Source organism: Takifugu rubripes, unplaced genomic scaffold (assembly GCF_901000725.2).
Source record: "Takifugu rubripes unplaced genomic scaffold, fTakRub1.2, whole genome shotgun sequence".
In the NCBI taxonomy this organism is placed as follows: domain Eukaryota; kingdom Metazoa; phylum Chordata; class Actinopteri; order Tetraodontiformes; family Tetraodontidae; genus Takifugu; species Takifugu rubripes.
The window spans coordinates 1-9,544 of record NW_021821621.1 but is presented as its reverse complement, the minus strand read 5'-3'; the positions used below and the strand labels follow the sequence as shown (position 1 = coordinate 9,544).

Sequence of the window (9,544 nt, the reverse complement as noted above, 5' to 3'; positions counted from 1 at the left end):
AATAACAATAACAATATTACAATAAAGATAATACTGCATTTTAAAAAAAAACAGAAAATAATCAAACTAGGTAAAAACCCAAAATCAAAAACACATAATTTCTTTCTTCTTATTTTTTTAAAAGAGATCTATAAGGTTCTATTTTTTCACATAATTGTCCTTTAAAAAAAAAGAAAAAGACCCGTCTCCGTGCCAACGCCCCCCCCCCACCCCCACCCCCCCACGTCTCCGCGTGAGCTTCGCTTACCTTCCGACACGCTGGCGTCCCTTTAGCTCCCCGCTGCCATGAAATCCACTCACACATGACAACACTGACACGGATGTGTCCACAAAGGGTCTTAACGGGGATGATGACATGTGTACGGGGTGGGGGGGCAGATCAGAGAGTCAGCGAGGGCAGATGCGGGGGGGGGTGTTCCCGTGTGCCACCCTGCCGCCAAGTCCAACTGCATCAGTCACAAAGCCTCATGTACAAATGCTAACAGCTAGTTCAAGCACAGGTAGCAATAATAACGTCCGCTCAAACTGGTAATAACGACGTCAGAGTGTAATAAACGGCGGCAGAATTCGAATGGTGTGCTGAAGGTGGGGGGTGGGGGGGGGGGGAGGGTCCGGAGAGCATGCTGAACTAGCATGTGCAACATTATCTACATCAAAATCTTCTGCTTTATCAAAGACGGCGGAGGCGCCATTATTACCAGCGTGGTCGTTATTACCGCTACGAGCTCCCGTTTTCTCGCGACTGTTCGTGTGGATGAGACGGGAGAGGAAAACACTTTGTGTGGCTACAAAAAAGATTCCAAAGACCAAAATAAATCCACTGGAACGCTTTTTCCCCGCTTTTCCTGTTGTTGTTTTAGGTCACGCGCTGATCCGGTGGCGATCCCGCCGCGCGTCCCGTCGGGGCGGCCGTCTTTTTCCACGTGTGGAAAAGTCGTAAAGAAAGGCCACCACAACAGCTGCGTGTTTTGTTTTTTTTCCTTTGTTTTTTGTATATATTTTTCAGACGTTGTACATGTCAGTCAGAAGCTTGATAAAGATTCTTTATAATTTATTTCTTTGAATGAAAATATATTTACGGTATATATAATATGTACGTTCTGTCATTGTTCTCGTGTCCCTCGTTGTCCTCTAAGAGTTCCATCTCTCCGTCTCTCTCCGACTATAAAAAGATGACAGCCAGGAAGGTGTAGAAGAGTGGAACGCCACTCGAAAAAAATTAAAAAAAAAGGTTGCTGTTGTCCTGTATCCAAAGACTAATGTGTGCGTCCCGCTTGGAATCTCCGCTCTAATTTACCTCTTTGTTTTTTTAACGTTTCCTGGAAACCCGGGACTGCCATTGTTTGTTATTCGGGATGGCCGCCAAGCACTAATCCGACATGTTCGATGGTCAATATTATGTCTGACTCCAAATATATACACTGAATGTGCCTGGAAAGAATCAGTATAAATCCTGGAGAGGCTGATTAATGCACATCTTGTTAGCGCCGGTGCTAGAGAAGGGTGGATCAGGACTCCAGGTGAAGGAACTGTGTAGGCTCTAATGTTGGGGCATCTGATGCTGTCATCTTCACTCTGTTTGCTCCTGCCTGCCCACTGATTGACGGCACAATGAGGAATATCATGCTTTCAGGAAACTTTCCACTGGGACAGAAGGTGACAATATTCTTTAAGAACTCATCTCCTGGGCTCTCTGCCTCACTGCTCCCTCCATCCACCTTGGGCTTTTTAAATTCTCTCAAATTTGAGTCTCTTGCACGTTTTCCTTGGAACCGCTCTTAAAAAGTAGGGGCTCGTTCTGGCTTTTACCCATAAGGCCTTTCAAAGAACTGTGAAGACCCAATTGGGGCAGGGGCATAGCAGAGGGAAGGATGCCTCCACAGCTTGTTCCCCCACCGGTGGATGTGGTAACCTGGGAACAAGTGTTCTGGGACTGGGAGCAGGGGGATGGGTTGTTGTTGTTGTTGAGGCCCATGCCAGAACCCAGGCCCAGGCCCAGGCCTATCATGTTGTTGTTGAAGTGATGGGTTTTGTAGTAATGGTTGAGGTGCTCCGTTTGGCCCAGGTTGGGCAGGTTTACGATCTCTGGGTGGTGCAGTCGGAGGCTCTGTCCCCCTCCTATTCCACTACAGCCTCCCTGGGTCATGGTGGAGCCTCCAGCGATGCCACTGCCTCGCCCGCCGTTACTGGCCCCCAGCTCATCTTCTACATTGATGATCTCGATGGCTCGAGCAGGACCGTGGTGCTTGTGCAGCTGGTGCTGCTTCCTCAGCTTGTAGAACACCACCAGCATCACCGCTGCCATGAAGGTAATGGCTACGAAGCAGCCGATGATGATCTTGGTGGTCTTCATCACATCATCCAGGCCCGAGAAGCCTGGTTCTGTAATGGGCACAGTGAAGGTTGGTCGGGTGGCCCGTGGCGAGGGCCAACTAGTAGAGAGAGAGGAGGCAGTGGTCGGAACACCTTCGGGCCACAGGTGGCTCGAGGGGGTGGGGCCAGGGTGAACTCGAATGAAAGTCTCATTGATTGCTACTAACGCAGAGTCTTCGTCTCCGGGGGTTTCCACTGTTTCCACGGTAACTGTTGATGAAGTAGGTGTAGTTGACACCTGGCATCGGCAGCAGTGACGTTGAGGACGGCAGTTGCCGTAGTATTACCTGCCGCGTTTGTGACCATGCAGGTGTACTGGCCCGTGTCTCGCAGAGTGACATTTGTGAAGTTGAGCGTTCCATCGTGCAGAACCGATATCCTCACCCGGTATGAGCCGTGGGTCATCAGAGTACCGTTGGGGGTGATCCAGTTCACAGAGGTTGTGGAGGTACTCGTACGACACTTGAGCTCAGCTGCCATACCCTCGGTGACGTTGAGGTCCGTAGGTGGTTCCACGATGACGGGCGCAAAGCAGGTGAAGTGCCTCTGGTCGAGTTCTCCAATGTACTTGCCTTTTAGGAACGGAGGAGCATGGCAGCGGGCACAGCAGGTGGTGTTGCTGGGCACCGTCTCTTTCAGCCACCAACTCAGCCAGAGAATGTCACAGTTGCAGACCCAGGGGTTGTGATTAAGGTGCACCCTCTCCAGCTGGTGGAGCGGCGTGAACAGATCATGAGGCAAAGAATGCAGGGAGTTGTGGGACAGATTCAGCTCCTCCAGGTTCTTCAGGTCATCAAAGGCGTTGCGCTCGATGACGGAACTTGGGAGTGCATTAGCCAAAGCTTGCGGAGAGACACCAAGCCCTGGAAGGAACCAGGCCGGATGATCTCCAGACGGTTTCCCGACAGCTCCAGTTCTTCCAGGCGGATGAGCGCTGTTAGTTTAGGAATGTCTTTCAACCCACACATGCCCAGGTTCAGGTACCGTAGATTGAAGAGGCCAACAAAAGCAGCATCCGAAATAAAATCCAACTTCTTGAGCTCACCCAGGTCCAGGCGACGCAGCGAGGGCACTCGGTGGAAGGCATAGGCCGGCAGAGTCTCAATGGGGTTGTTGCGCAGCCACAGCTCCCGCAGCTTGCTGAGGTACTCAAAGGCATGCGACGGCACCAGTGTGAGGCGGTTGTCGAAAAGCTCCAGAGTGTTGAGGTTGGGGAGGCCATTGAACGCTCCGACTTCAATTTGCCGGATTTGATTCTTGGATAGCTGGAGGATCTCGAGGTGCCTCAGGTGTTTAAAAGTGTCTGACTTGATAACCTGGAAAGGCAGATAATGAAAATTACTGCATTGCCCTACTTGATGATTAACAGCCTTCTTTCTTTTTTGCAAAATCAAAATCATCAAAAGCAATATGAATTTCATTTTACCAGTAATCATTAATAAAATAATTTGCTGCGTTTGAAAAATGGCAAAGCCGGAATCAATGCTAGGCTTACTAACTTTGTAAGGTTAGCGTCTGACTCTTGGATCAGCACAGTCTACACAGCGAGGTGGGGACAGACTCACACTGACTCATGAGTGTCAGAAACCATTTCAGTGGTAATCCCAACTCTTGCCGGTTCATATCCACAATTTTGACCCAAATTTATTCCTGCTTGTTCGTAGAATCAATTCCTCATGCCTGAGAACCTCCGGATGTGGTGAGTGGGTGTACTGGTGTGGCTGGTGCATGAATGGGAGACACACACATCTCAGAGGCCCGACAGCTCCTGGTGCCGCCGGGCTGGCCACCAACCCGTTCAAACAACTCGTTCAACAGACCCAGAAAGAAGCATCTGGAGCCATTTGGTCACATATACGTGGAAAGGCTGGTTGTTGTGTTTGTCCCGCTAATAGCCAGAAACCGCTGCTATCTAGGAAGACGTTCGACTAAAGTGTGAAGGTTGTATTTGGTTAGAGCAACACAAGCACCACAGATCTGAGCCGCAATGTTTCAAATCATAACCAGATAATTATTTACATTTGTCGTAAATAATTAGTTACATTTGCCATAAATATAACATCACATTACAGCAAAAGGTCTGTAGTTTGATTCCCCTGGGTCTAGGGGCTTTTTCTGTGACCTAAGGTGTGAAGGATGTATCCTGCCTCTCACTGGAAGGCAGCTGGAATAGGCTCTAGCCCTCCAGCGGCCCCTGTTAAAGAACAAAGTAGCACAAGATGGATGAATGTTTAATTTAGCCGCTAAATGCTGTTAGCTGCTTTTAAATCTTGCTAATAGGACACAGTTGTTCCTGCCCTTTTTAACATAAGGTGGGTTTACCGCCAAACAGGATAACTAATGGAGTGAGAGCATGTGTCCATTAGTGGAATCGTGCATTTTGGCGACATCCTAGAAACTGTAGAAAACCTCGGGTTCGGCCCGGAACTCTGCTCTCATTTCACCGCCTGATCACGCCACTGTTCCATCCTCGGGTGGGACCTTCCTACCGCCATGTTAGGCAGGATGATACATTTACATTAGGTTGAAATGATGACAAACCTTAAGATGCTTTGTAATCGGATGTGTTCTGGGCACCACAGACCGAGACAGTGCAGATTTGTTTGGTTTGGGTCCAGTGGGTCATTATTTGGTGAGAAAAGTCGGGAGACAGGAAGTGGGTGCAAGCGAGTCCCTTAAATGGGATTTTTTTTTAAAAATGTGAGGCTCCTAGAGACAGGCCATCACCTCTTCTGTATGTGGAGCAGGAGGTTGTGTGTGTGTGTGTGTGTGTGTGTGTGTGTGAGGGGGGGTGCATTAAGGCGAGGAGGGTGAGAGCGGTGGCGTTAAGGGGGTGGGAGCTGTCAAGGCTTTACTCTGAGGGTACTGTAGGAAAAAATAAACCAGAGAATCTAGGATGCCTTCAGGTGTTAAAACATTTTTAGATTTTTAATCATTTAAAGAGGAGCTGCAGGAAACAACAAGCTGAATCAGAAATTTGTGCGCTAACATGCAACAAACGCTTTTCGATCCGAGCATTTTCTTTATGGCAGCAAATGATGTGGCGTGATGTCCTATTTATGCTCCGTTAGTACCACATTATGTTTAATAAGATGCTTCCTCTGAGGAATCGGGGACATCAGACGGTGCGGAGCGGAAAAATTTAACCATGTTTAGGATCTATGATTAAGAAGTGGCACAAAATGTAATGGAATTGGATTTAAATGCCGAGAAAGCCCCATCAGCCACATTCGGGGGGAAGGGGGGGGGTCCAATTACTCGAGACGCCACTCGCGAGGAGTCAAATCAACAGATTCTTGTTAGAAATGTGGAAACTTGTGTGTTTTGTATCCAGGCTCTGTGTGTAAACATTCCTCCCTTGAAGCTGCGAAGCCATGAAAACGCCATCTAGGGACTCCAGATAAATTGGTAATGCATACAAAAGGCAGCGCAGTGTCATGGAAATTTAAAACATTCCTTTGGTTCCACGGAGGCTGGAGTGACTCTATCTACCATTACCGCCACATCACCGATCCGTCTTCTCTCCGAAGTTTCCCAACAAAAGGAACGCTGTAACATTAACAACAAGAGGAGGGTTCGGCTCCCTGATATGATAACGCTAGCAAGGCGTCCTCCTCCACTAGCGAGGCGTCTTCCTCCGCTAGCGAGACGTCCTCCTCCGCTAGCAAGGCGTCCTCCTCCGACCAGGTGAACCAGCTTTGGTTATGGTCTCCGCCTCGAATCGCTACCTTTGGGCACCTTTTCTGACATTTTCTCGGAAGCCTTAATGTCTCCACATTTGAAAAACTCAGGGATCAACTCGGAAGCCGATCAGTGAAATGGAGAGAAAAGCTTCCAAAGACATGATACACAGATTAATAGAGGGACAGGTAGATGATTCACCTGTATGGAGTTCTCCTGCAGGTTGAGGTATCGAGTGTTGACAGATATACTCTCAGGCACCTCGTCCAGCTTTTGCCGGGTGCAGATGACTCGACTGGCCTGATTGGAGCAGGTACAGTGGGAGGGGCAGGAGGAGGCGGCTCCCACCAGCTCTGGCCCAGAGAGGAGGAGCCTGAGTAGCAGCTGGGCCAATAGAAAGAGGAAGGGGGAAGGGCCGGGAAGGCAGGTCAACGTGGCGATGCGCATGGCAACTGGGACATGACCCTGCTCTTTAATCCGGAGGTACAGGTGAGGCAACTCCACTCTGGTGGGAGAGTTGATGTTCCAGGCGTCTCTCCGGTCGGGATCTGTCCTTTCTAATTCTGCATCCTCTGAGATCTTTGCCGTCCTCTGTCGATGCCTGCGGTGTCTCCTCTGGTGTGTTGGACATAGACGTATCCACACAGACAGACGTTCCTCCCTCTCGCTCGGGGATTTGAGCGAAGCGGGAAGCGAGAAGAAGCCCAGGAGTTACTGCAAGACGACAAAAGGGGGATATTAGAAGCCGCTTCCACCAACAGAGGCCTGGCAGAACAAATAATCGGCAGAATCATTTATCACAGGAGGGACCGTCAAGAAAATAATATCTCCGAGAAGCACGAGAACTCCCGTGTCACCCCCCCCAATAATCCCTCAACAGACATTTTGTCATAAATCAAATCCTTCCAAAGGAGCAGGTGGAAGCCGCTTTCCGTAATTAACACTTCAACACAGGTCGTACAGAAATACAGAGACAGGCGAAGAACCGTGGCACGATGAGGCGTTCACCGGAAAACCTGGAAAACAACCTGGAAAACGGCAACAGGGAGAATTCCAGTCTGTTGTGTTCCAGAAGTTCTGTCATTAATCTTTTGGTCCATAAAAAAAATAAATGAAATCATGTGGAGCTTCCCGACTGACAGACACAATCGAATTACAAATAAACAGCCAATTCCTAAACTTTCGGAGTCATTCCAAATATATATTTCACTTGGATTGGAAACAAAGGACTGGCGGGAGTTTAAGTGGTATTATTGTTGTTTGGTTGCGGAGACAAATGGATCACTTTGGTTTTTCCTCAGAGTAACGGCGACCAACTAAGACAAATGTGCCAGTTTATTCATTCATTCAGTCGATAATGGAGACATGAAAGCGGATGGAAACGGCGCCGGGCAGCCAGCCTGAGCGGACGACCAGTCAGCCTTCATTTTCCTGGGAGACTTCCCGCCGGTGGCACTAAAACATCGCACTGATGGCGTAATTATTCTGTTGCCATATTGTGCAATTAACATTTGCTTCGTGGTGACATGTTACAGCAAAAAAAAATTAAATAAATAAATAAAATCTTGACTGCTGACAGTTTAAATCAGTGAATGATTAATTCATTAAATCGTCCTGGATTCATTTTCTGTTAAATCATCTGCATATAATTTTAGCTCTAATTAAGGATTTAAAAGATAGCAGCTGAGCCGTTAGCTTAGTGCTTTGCATGACTTCAGGATCCTCACACGAAGCTGCTTCAACCTTCCTCCTCTTCCTCTTTTTATGCCGTCTTTTACGCCATGAGGTTATTTGCTGCCCGCAGCAGGGGGTATTCTAACAACGCCATATCCAAAAGCTGCTTCCAGCATGGCCGGTCAGGAGCAAAGAAACACAACTGATGGTAGTTTTTGCTGCTTCGGGGGCCGCTCGCCCTTCCACGTGAAGCCTCTGTTGCTTTACCAGCACCTCCATCACACATTCTTTCAGAAATACGTTTTGTAAGAATTGGGTGCTCGAGTTTTCGAGCTATCTCGGGTATGCGTCTCAATTCCGTTGTGTTCCGTTGAGGCGTACGGAAGAGCGAGATGTTGGTCTCCACATATTTATCGTTAACACTTTTAGGAGTCTCCAGTAATTACACGATGTTTTCTGGAATGTTGCCGCATGAAAACGTTCCACACTAACCTGTGGAAGGGCGGGGCCGTTTGTCTCACCGGCCTGTCGCCAAGGTAACCAAAAATGAACCCAAGTTTAACCGGCAAATAGTTTAAACAACTGCAAACTGAAGCGAGAGCAAATGTGGACGAGCAACGGAAGAGCTAACAGGTTCCAACGTAAAGGAAAACCGGAATCGTCTGTCCCGAATCGTTCCGAACGCAGCGCCTGGCGAGGGATCCCCAACAGGTGCTGCTCGTTTTGACAACAATTAATAAAAACGCCACTTGAGCGAGATAACATGTTCCGATCGTCTCATTTAGCGCTAATTAAACCGGTGTAACAATTAGAGGGACGAAACCGGCGGCGATCCTGGAAGTATCCTTGAAAACAAGAGGAAGCGCCCCCCCCACACACACACACACACTCTGGGGGGTGGGTGGGGTCCAAAGTTCATTCCTGCTTGAGTTACATGCTCTGGGGGGGGGGGGGTGGAGAGCAGTCTACATTAGCACTAATAGAGCCCCCCCCCCAACCCCCCCCAACTCCCTGACTCCTCTGCAGGTTATTGAGACCTAAAAAAAACGTAATAAGGGCGTCGTGATACGGTTATTAATGGTGATGGTTGTAATGATGGGACCCCGACACGCAAACTCATTTGACACGCTGAGCATCTTCGCTTGGCACAGTGAGGAAAAAGATGGGGGGGCCGGGAGAGAAGGGAAGGAAAGAGGGATTATTAATCTGATAGATGAGTGTATGGCTGCAGAGGAGGGAGGAGGGAATTATCAACACTACAGTAATGGATGAATACTGAACAGCTGCAGAGAGCGAGAGACAGAGAGACAGAGGGAGAGAGGGAGGGATGGAGACGGATAGAGGGAGGCTGAAGGAAGGCAATGATGAGGGATAAAGACCCAGAGAGAGGTATAAATAGTGGAGCAGAAAGGAGATCAGTGGGAAAAGAAAGATTAAAAAAGTGTGAGGGGGAACAGCAGGGAGAGAGGGAGAGAGACATTAATATTAATAATCCCTTGTTCAGAGAGAGAGAGAGAGGGGAGAGAGAGGGAGAGATTGAGAAGGAAGGCTGAATAGAGAGATGAATATAAAGCAGACCGAGATGGACGGAGGGGGGGCGACGGCACAGAGGCGCATTCAAAAGGGCGACGGAGGGATAGAGATTAAACAGTGGGAGGAATATGGAGAGAGAGGAAGGAGAGGGAGAGAGAGAGGGGAGAGAGAGGGAGGAATATGGAGAGAGGAAGGAGAGGGAGAGGGGAGAGAGGGGAGAGAGAGGGAGGAAGATGGAGAGAGAGGAAGGAGAGGGAGAGAGAGAGGGAGGAAGATGGAGAGA

At 48.8% G+C, this 9,544-nt stretch overlaps 1 pseudogene; it reads right to left on the bottom strand.

Annotated features, from left to right (window-relative positions):
* Positions 1-209: 209 nt before the first annotated feature.
* On the bottom strand, positions 210-6,811 carry LOC115248246 (leucine-rich repeat-containing protein 4B-like; annotated as a pseudogene).
* Positions 6,812-9,544: the final 2,733 nt, after the last annotated feature.